Source organism: Cibotium barometz, chromosome 53 (assembly GCF_041138505.1).
Source record: "Cibotium barometz isolate CiBa-2024 chromosome 53, ASM4113850v1, whole genome shotgun sequence".
In the NCBI taxonomy this organism is placed as follows: domain Eukaryota; kingdom Viridiplantae; phylum Streptophyta; class Polypodiopsida; order Cyatheales; family Cibotiaceae; genus Cibotium; species Cibotium barometz.
Window position 1 is genome coordinate 8,509,592 of NC_141098.1, and position 10,215 is coordinate 8,519,806.

A 10,215-nucleotide genomic window follows, 5' to 3' on the forward strand; every position below is an offset into this window, starting at 1 on the left:
AGATTTGCATCTTTTAAGAAATGTCCTGATCATAACCGCCCCATTGAAGCTAGCCTATCCTTACAGGGTATGGTATTCAAAGATTTAAAGGCACCCAATTTTAGTGGAGAAGAGAAGGAGAGAAATAAAGATGTGGTCCATAACAAAAATGGCGAGATTTGCATCTTTTAAGAAATGTCCTGATCATAACCACCCCATTGAAGCTAGCCTATCCTTACAAGGTAAAGCTTATAAGTCATGGGGATGAGTTTAGTGGAAGTTAGGCAAGTACCCGATTCTTGGGATTCATTCAAGGAATTATTCTTAAAGGAATATCTTCTTGAAAATGAAGAAGATTGAAATTAGGAGGAGTGGGATAATTGTTCTATGGAACAAAAGAATTTAAATCTCACTCGATATATAGCTTTCTATAGAGAAATTGTCTTAAAGCTTAAGGGCATAGATAATTTCAAAAAGTAAGAGGCTTCATTAGAGGCTTGAAAATGGAGTACAAGAAGGAAGTTTAGTCCAAAGAGCCAAAAAACTTAGATGAGGCTATAAGATTTGCAAAAAAATTTGACGATACCATGGGTAATGGTAATCGTAAAGAAAAAGATATTTTTTTTCATATAAACCTCATGGATAAAATTTTGGCTCTTAAAAAAGAAAGGGTTAAAAAAAAAGGAAGAACCTTCAAAAAGCCAAAAATCCAATCCTAGTAAGTTTCTAAAAAAGAAAGATTTTAAGAGAGCGGTTAAAGAAAAGATTTGTTTCTCTTGTCTTAACCCGGGATATGTTTAAAAGCATTGTCCTAAGTCCCAATAGGACAAGAACTTACTGGGAATGGTAATGATAAACCTAAAGAAAAATTAGTGCACAGTGTTGACACTTGAATAAACCTAAAGAAAAATTAGTGCACACTATTCAAGTGTTGACACTTAAGGATTCTCCTAAATATAAATCAGTCGAGGTTTGTCATTCTGATGAAAAGCATTATTGTATGGTGGCAAAATCTATGTGGGAACCATCATTTGGACCATATGATTTGGTTCAAGTGTATAGAAATATTAAAGATAAAAAAGTTAGAATCCTCATAGACGATACGGTCACACATAACTTTTTAAATTACAACTTAGTTAAGAAACTTAAGTTGCCTCAAGTCCCAAGTTCTCATAAGCATATAGTATCATTACCCAATGGCTATGATAAAGATGAATGGGATATTGTGGTAAACCAAGTTGGGATAAAGATTCAAGAGTATGAAGCACTTTTGAATTTTCAAGTGATGCGTCTGTCGACCACCCGCGTAGATGTAAATTCTTGGGAGAGAATGGTTATTTCCACTGGGGGAAACACTTTCAAGAAGCTATTTGCATAATACACTAACATTTGAGCATAAAGGAAAAATTATTACATTGCAAAAGGAGAGCACAATGTAGGTAATCTTCTCCTTTGATATGTAATATTGAGCTCCAAAAGCTTCGTCAAGGTAATGAAATAGAACAAATGTTTTTGTGTTATGTAATGCCTCAATTTAAATACCATTGTGAAAAGTTTGATTCAAGTATTTGTGAAGTAGTTAATTCTTCTTTGAACAATTTATTAGAAGAATTTAAAGATGTTTTTCCAAAAACATTGCCAAAAGGTTTACCTCAGGATAAAGGGATAAATCATCCCATAGAAGTTTTAAAGGATTCAAAGCCAATTAGTAAGCCACCTAATAGAGTAATAGAGTAAGTTTGACTGAAAGACAAGAAGTTGAAAAATAGTTAGTTGAATATTTAGAACAAGGCTTTATGGAGGATTTTTTCTGATGAGCATTTTCTAGCGAGACGAGTGCTTTTTGGAAACCGGGCGAGTGAATTCCAAAAAGATTCCCTCTCCCTCCATCAAGAGAGAGAGGGGCGAAGAGAGTTGGAGAGAGATTCATGACATAATTATTTGAGAAGGAGAGGGCGAGAGAGAGCCAGAGGGAGTGAAAAAGAGAAAAACATGAGAACACATCCTCTACATCGAGGTTATTGCTTTAAAGTGAAAATAAAACCAAGTTCATTCATGTATAACTTCCAAATATAGAACTGTGAAAACCATCATCTTTACTTCTATGGGCCTTACTTGTCCTCTAGGGTGAAGGCACAAAGTAAGCAAACAACGTTCATACCCTTTTGAACTTTCTCTAGAAAGACACACTCAGATGCATCATCAATAGAACCATAGGCTCGTCATATCACAATTAAGTCCGCCACTTTGGTCTTTACTAGAGAAATATCATCATCATTACCAAGAAGTGGAAAGGATGTGAGACGTTTCCATGCTTGTGCACCATCTACGGTCTCGTTTTGGCTCAAGCCTAGCACACGCAAATAAATGAAGCACAAGTGCTTGCATGCAAGATACGGCTTCTTCTTGGATTCTCTATCAGAAAAATCTGGACATGTACAACATAGTTTGTCTCTCACATGCACATCATATTTTCCCATGTGTGCATCATCCCCGTGTGATTCGATCTTGAAAACTTCATACTTGTGCTCTAGTCTGTGGACTTCTTCTACCATCGTAGCATTCATTTTCAAAGCAGCCTTTATTTTTTTACCACTTCCTCTGATATCGACGTGCGGTACTTGACTCTTATGCCATTTCACATGCTTGAGCCACCTGCCTTTGTGTGTTAGTAGTGGACCCATACAGTGGTTCTTTGGAAGTTGTAGTTGTAAAGAACCTTGTAGCCCCACCGCTACTAGGGGGTGAGCACCTTATTCATTCTTGCTCTCCACTTGGTATCCACCTTTCCATAATGAATATACCTCCTTGTCTGTGAGGTTAGTTCCCATAGCAACTGGCCATATCTTGGGTGGTGGATTGGGATTTGGGTCTATGTTGGTGCCCACAATATAGCAATGAAGCACATGGTCAAGGTAAAACCATATCCATTGTCTAATAAGACCATTAGGGTGCTTCCGATAGCCTTCAAAAGATGGTGCAGGCACACCCTACATGGCAGATCTGGCTATGTGTTGCCCATACCTCTTACCCCCATGAGGCATTTTGCTGCATGTGACCTTGCTGCCAATGCATGTCCTTTGGATTGCCCACATTGCTTCATTCACCTTGTGCATGACATTGAACTCTGTGACTTCTGCTGTTCGTTTTGGAATACTGTTTGTATCATGCTCCGTAAAAATGATCTTCCGTGGCCTCTTAACATACTTGCAGTCTCATACATGTGTGTTATACTCTAGCTGATGCTGGTCTCTTGTGATTTGCACTTTATTTGTCATCGGTGAGGGGGGTAGGTGCCTTATATAGGGGTGTTCCTTCAGTTTCTTGATTAACTATTCGAACGACTTAGGCTAGGCTTGTAGACAACTGTTCTTTTAGATTCTTCAAGCTTGATCCTCTCCCTACATGCTTGTCTTGAGAGTAAGAGACTGAATTAGTACTTTGCAAAATTGTAATCGCCATATCAGTAATACTTGCATCATAAAGAGAAATCTTGCGCTATATCCTTCCCCTCTGTAAGCCAACTTCCATGTTTGCTTTCTGCTAGGTTTGTTCTTGGGGTATTTGGACCATCATTACTTCTCTCTATTGTTGTGAGATTGAACCCCAATGTGCTATGCGCAACTCTTTTACGAGCTCAACCAAGATTCCATCGACAGATTCCTATCCGTCACATGACCATTGCACCACCATTGACGTATCACTCAAGCCTCTATTGATGCAGCTTCATTAATAGAAGCCATGTGCCACTTCTCGCACATTGCTTTGTGCTATCCTTGAGATGTAGCACACACATACTTTGTTGTGTGTGGGAAACCATGATCTGCTCCCAATGAAATAGACAAGACCTCTCCCTATCTGTTAGGACGTTACTTTTCCCACCATTGAATACATGTTGAACTGCATTCCAGTTAGCCTAAGCCTCGTATACCATGAAACCACAGAAATCTTCCCTTTCACAACCATGGTTTTACATCACCTCATTAATGCATTCCCAGAATAGACATTGGGCCTCCATATCATTCTCTTTCATTTCACATGTCGCAATTGTTAGAAGATCCTACTTTGTTGCTGCGTGAAAACTCTAGTCATTTATGATGTAACACACTTGACTAGCTCTGACTACTTTTATACTCTACATTCGCAATATGCTACCTTGGATCATACACATGACAAGCCATGGTCACCCAATCTAATGTTCGTCGGGTGTGGTCAAACTGTATCCACGCATGTCGTAGGCCACCAGAGCCAGTCTGTTGCATTCGATTCACTAAATCCAACCCTGAAGTGGCTCCAATGGTGGACATCTTGAAAACAAATCACTTCTCACCTGAGGACCCTTGTTCCCGGCGGGAACCTTCTTCCATGAAAGTTGTAAGTGCACTCTTGTTTAGGCTTTAGAAGTTCATCCAAGCCAAAGCTCTCCTTTGAAGGCTCGTGCTAGGCCAGTGTGACTGACCTTTGAAGCCTAAAAATCAAATCGTTCAATTTCACACTTTACTTATCTAGATTTTAATAACTCTTTTACAAAAACATAACTGCCCAACCAATTTAGTTTACCAATTGTCTTCCACCAGTGTATAATGTTGATTAACTCTTGTTCCCCAATGAAATATGAGGGACCACCTTCTTGCACTAGCACTACCATTATGATTTCTTTTGCCACACACATTTGTACCTTTCTTGCCTCAGCATTGTGATCTAGTCTTAACACTCTGGACACCATTTGCTTTGTCCTATCAGTTAATGCCTTTAATGTGCTTGCCCATACATTATGTTGATGAAAATTGATGTGTATTACTAATCGACTCATCGTCTCATCGGAGGGCATCACATTGTGTATCTAAGGAAGGCACCCACAATGTATCATTGTTTTGCATATTGCTCAAGTTTTTCTTTCGATCATATTACACACAGGGCCTTCTTAGAAAAACATACACATATTTGTAGGGTTTGTGATTTAAGATATTGCCGGGGAAAAGAATATACACTTTATATACAAGCTCAGTAAAGCAGGGCAACATGCCTTATTTTACTCCATGGTCGTACAGAAGTATGACCATAAACAATGGGATCGCCCACCTCAAGGAGGATCAGTAGTGTGTAGGATCATTGAGTGTTCTAAATCGGTCTGATTCTAGGATCAACCACACAGTTGGATTGATCCGATTCCAACATCGTGCACAAAACAATTGTCTACCTAGTGGGATCACTGACAAAGTGGAATCACTGTGACCAAGGTAGGATCACAATGATGATCTGAGTGTATAGTCATCCAACGACTCTAGAAAATAGAACATTGATAGAGCTAAATTGGCCCCATTAGTTTATAGATTGTCCTTGCCCAATACATAGTAACTTTTTTTAATGCACATGAATGTAAAGTGTTGATTCCTATATGCCATTACTTGCACTTAACAAGTTAGTGAAGCTCAATAGAGCTAAGTGCAGTGTTGATTCTTTATAACTTAAAGGGCACTAAGCATATGCATGTAAAGTGTTGATGCACATGTAATAACTAGTGAATGCAAGCAATATATGCCATTACTCACACTTAACAAGAGCTAAGTATAGTGCAATGCTAATAAATAATCGCCCAAAGGGTATTGAGCACAGTGACTACCGGTACCCCTACAAATTACTCACACTTAAGTATAGTGCAATGCTAATACTTTATCGCCCAAAGGGTATTGAGCATAGTGACTACCGGTACCCCTACAAAAGGGAAGAGAAAAAATTGGTGAAAGAGAGCCAAGGCCCCCCCCGCTAGAGCCTTATGTATCCCTAGAGCTCTTTGATGCTAGGGAGAGCTATTTGGAGGTAAAAAGCCTTAAATTCATGGGTGGCATGATCCTCAAATTCTAATTTTGGTATTCGCTAGCTTTCATGCACTACTCTATGGTAGTTCCCACCCATGAATGCTAAAAGCTTGCATTGGAGGATGAGCCAACGAGATAACAATTGTTACAGAAGATTGGGCTACTACCCTTGTTTGAATAGCCTCCATGGGAAATGGACTTGGCCAGGTGTTTCCAAGCCATACACATATTTGATAACTGTACAGCATCATTTATTATATATAGCCACACCTGGGCCACCAAGTAATGAAGGAGAATAGTTAAACTCACACAAGAGTTAGTTCAATAGACATTTAACTTACCCATGGTCACCAAGGAGAGTAATTTCAAGCACATAAGGAAACCTACAAAAAAGGTAGCCTATTTCAAAAGTGACAAACAAAAACCTCTTTGGGAGGACGTAATTTTATCGCATCTTATCATGCCATGTAGGTTGTACTACACCTACCTATCCTTTTATAAGCCACATTGCATAACCCAAGTGGATGTAGGGCTACGCGCTTTAATAGAGCTTGCCTAAGCCAAATCCCATTCATGCAAAAGAGAATTGTGGCAAACTTATTTATGTTGTTGAGATTAAGAAGGTGTGTGCATTGAAGAAGAACCCAAAGCAACCGTACCTTTGAATAGCTCCCTTTCTCTCATAAGAGTCATTTATCATGCCATTGACTCCTGGGTTAAGCTCCCACCATTGTCCTAACAATAGGAAGAGGTGGTTCAAAAAAGAAACCACCCAAGGATAAGGACAAGAGACTAGGAGGTAGTAGTGAGCAACCACCAGGAGGTAGTAGTGGACAAGAGACTAGGAGGTAGTAGTGAGCAACCACCACCAAAAAAGTAAACGTTTACCACGGATGAGCACAAAAACACCATAGTTGATTCTAGATTAGAGCTAGAGACTGACACTGAAGCAAATAAGGAAGCCCAAAAAGAGAAAGAGAAAGAGAAAGAGAAAGGTAAAGATAAGGTAGAAAAGGGAATGGAGGTTGACCGAGGCTAAAGAGAAGTAGTGAGACACACCAAAACCGCAACCCAAAGCCCTATAGCATTCAACACAACCACCCCACCACCATGTCGAGATGCCCCCTTAGAAATTTTCATGCAAATGCAATTCTCTAAACTCTCTAAACTTTTTGAAAATGCCAAGTAGATAGTGCGAGTGTAACTCTGCTAGGTGCAAGTGGTGTTGTGAATAATGTAACAACTCCAATCCTGAGGCTAGAGGAGGGGTGCGTGTGGAGGCGATAGTATAGTCACATGCCGCAAAGGTGTAGATGTATGAGATTGCATTGAGAGATGCAACTTTTTCGCACACATGCCACAAAGGTGTAGATGTATGAGATTGCATTGAGAGATGCACAAAGGTATAAATGTGTGAGATTGCATTGAGAGATGCACAAAGGTACATACGAATGAGAATACATTGAGAGATGCACAAGGCACAGAGCAAAGGCATGCACAAGAGGCTAAGGTCCTCTGTGTGGAACAGATCATGCTCAAAGATAAAATGCGATGGATTGTGCTCGACTGTGTCTCCTAAGCTCACACAAAAGATAGCCCTACTAGAATACCACTTTTAGATCCAACAAGATGCTCTTACAGAAAATCCAAATTATCAACAATGCACAAAAGAATCCCTACTAGAAGACTACATGATCCAACGATATGGCCTAGTAGAAAATCCAAATTATTACTAGTGCACATCTGGGAGAGGCATACTCTAGGGTAGATGAAATGAAAATTAAAGTCATCAAAATGTAAAGAGCCTTGGAACAGAATACCAAAGATATACAATAGCTGAAGGTGAAGGATGATTGAGTAAAGGCCTTGGGGGAGGAGTTATAGTTACTAAAAGATGCCTAGAAGTAGGCCAAAGAGCCTTCAACACCTTGCACTCCTCCCGATAACCCGAGGAGAGAGATGCTGCTTTGAAAGATGTAGCCTTAATGCTCCCAGACCTCCTATGTGAACAGAAAGAGCCCATATAACCGTATGAAGCCCCCTCTATAGGTTACAGTTTACTAGGCTATACATGTAGGTATCCTAAGTACTAGATGCTCATGTCACCATGATTTTCTTTTAAGGGACCCTGACAAAATTTTACAGATTTATATTGAGTTGAAATGCACCCCATTATAGTAAACTTTATTGGATGGGTATTCTTATTTGAAAAGGCACCTCTAGATTTAAGTCGAAGATTGGATCGAGTTGTGATAACCAAGGAGTACACAACTAGAGTGCCAATGGACATGGCCATATGCCGGGTAGATTTAAAATGGCTACTAGAGGCCACATGGAAGAAGTTGAGAAAGCTAACAGAAATGGCGTTCCCGGCATATAAGACCACCAATTTTTTGCTACTTTATCTCAGAGTCCACACATATTACAAATGAAAGAGAACAATTGCTTCCTTTGGGATGGAGCATACAACTTATCCCAAAACCATCCCATAGGAAGAGCAAGGAGATGTCAAAGACTTCCTTGAGGAGGTGGAGCACTTAGAAAAGCACAAAGGCCTAGAAGATTTAGACAGCTCCAAAGATGGGGAAGAGGAAGATGACAATGACAAGGGGCAAGATTGGAAGAAAGATGGCAAAGAGTCTGTACAAGACAAGGGCAAAGATGGCCGAGGGTTAGGAGATCAAAGACCAGATCCAAGGACAAAAAAAGACCCCTAGGGCTAGCAAGACAAGGAACACTAGGACAGAAGGAGGCAAAGGCCACTAAACTGACAGGTCTACACAAGAAATGCACAAGGCTATAGAACACAAAGAGCAGGAAGGGGGGAGCAACTCGTACAATCTCAACAATTTGTTTTCACATATCTACCATCTTCCAAAAACCCACATAGAAACTAACATAAGCTTCTAGGAACTACCCCGACCAATGAGAATTGAGGATACCCAAATAATTTTCAACGGTGGCTATTCCCATGGCACACACTATTACTAGAACATGAGAAAAGTGTAGGAGAAGAAAGTTCAGATGAGGAGGGAGAACTACTTAGAAATTTAGAAGTTAACCTTCTCTACAAAAGAGAGATTCTCAGGCATAATAATTTTATCTACACCACCATAGCCTGCCATAGAGTGCAGTCTCCCTATGTGATGCCCAATATCTACAACATGGAGTTGCCTTTGCTAAAAGAGTACTTGGAGCCAAGATGGAGATAGTGGAATATAAAACACATAAAACATGAGAGGGCGGGCTACGAAAGGCAGACTACCACAAATTACTCAAGGAAAAGTTTTTCACCAAAAGCACCATGGAAAACTAGCGGCTTGGCTCATATGGTTTGTCAGAGGCCCCTAATACCAAAAATACTTATTAAGGGACCAACCTAAAAAAGAATATATCTATATAATATATGCTAATCAAATGGATCTATTCATGGGCGAAAGTACTTTGAGTGATAGGCAACCAATTATTTATTGATCAACTTTCCAAAGCTACCCTCTTTAACGTGTTGGGTGACGCCATCACCAAACAATGGATGCTCGAGGTGATGAGCATGTTCATGAGAGAACACTTGCTACTTGCCTAAAAGGTTTTAATGAAGTAAAGAGCTCTTAGGGGGTGGCACATTTATCATGAAAGGGAAGTGTAGAAATTAGGCTGCTATTTTTCCATCGACCTAACTCTAAGGGAAACATACAGCTACTATGAGTGAGTCTGATACCTCACATACCATCATTAAAATCATTTAAGGAATGTTTTATGACAGAATTTTTCCAGTGGTGTGGCATGTCGAAGATTTTTTAAGCTTTTTCTGCCAATCCTCTACTTTGACATGACACACGATCAAAATGCTCGTCATATAGTAACGCTTATAGGGATGGAAGCTAGATTAGGTAGGGAGTTGTTACTCATTTTCCTTACACTTTTTGTAATCCCTTGCCTAGCTTAGATATTTCACATTGTATATGGCCAAAGGGCCACCTTTGTAATATGAAAGCCGGCCATATAAGGTTTTTATATGTAAAGAGAACATCTTTTGGGCACCCCATAAGTGTAGGCACAGCTGGGCAGCAGCCCACATGTATACATGTGCCTTATGAGGGTGTGTAAGGTCACTTTTTATAATACAATCATATATTAATCTCAAGCTTGGGAGACCTTCCTTGTTTCTTGTCTTGTGATCTTCTTAATTCTTGGACGTGCTTCCATATTGCTATGGAGTCTTATAGGGTTTGCTTGCTTGTTTATGTTAGTGCTTGTGTGTGTGCTTGAGGTAAGCTTTCTTGATTCTTGCTTGAGAATAACTAGATGTGGAGTGTGTGTGTGAGAGATTGAGAGATGTGGAGTGAGTAGAGAGGAAGCTTGCTAGCTTCTCTCTCTTATGTGATTAGATTACGGAGGAAGCTTGCTAGCTTCTCCC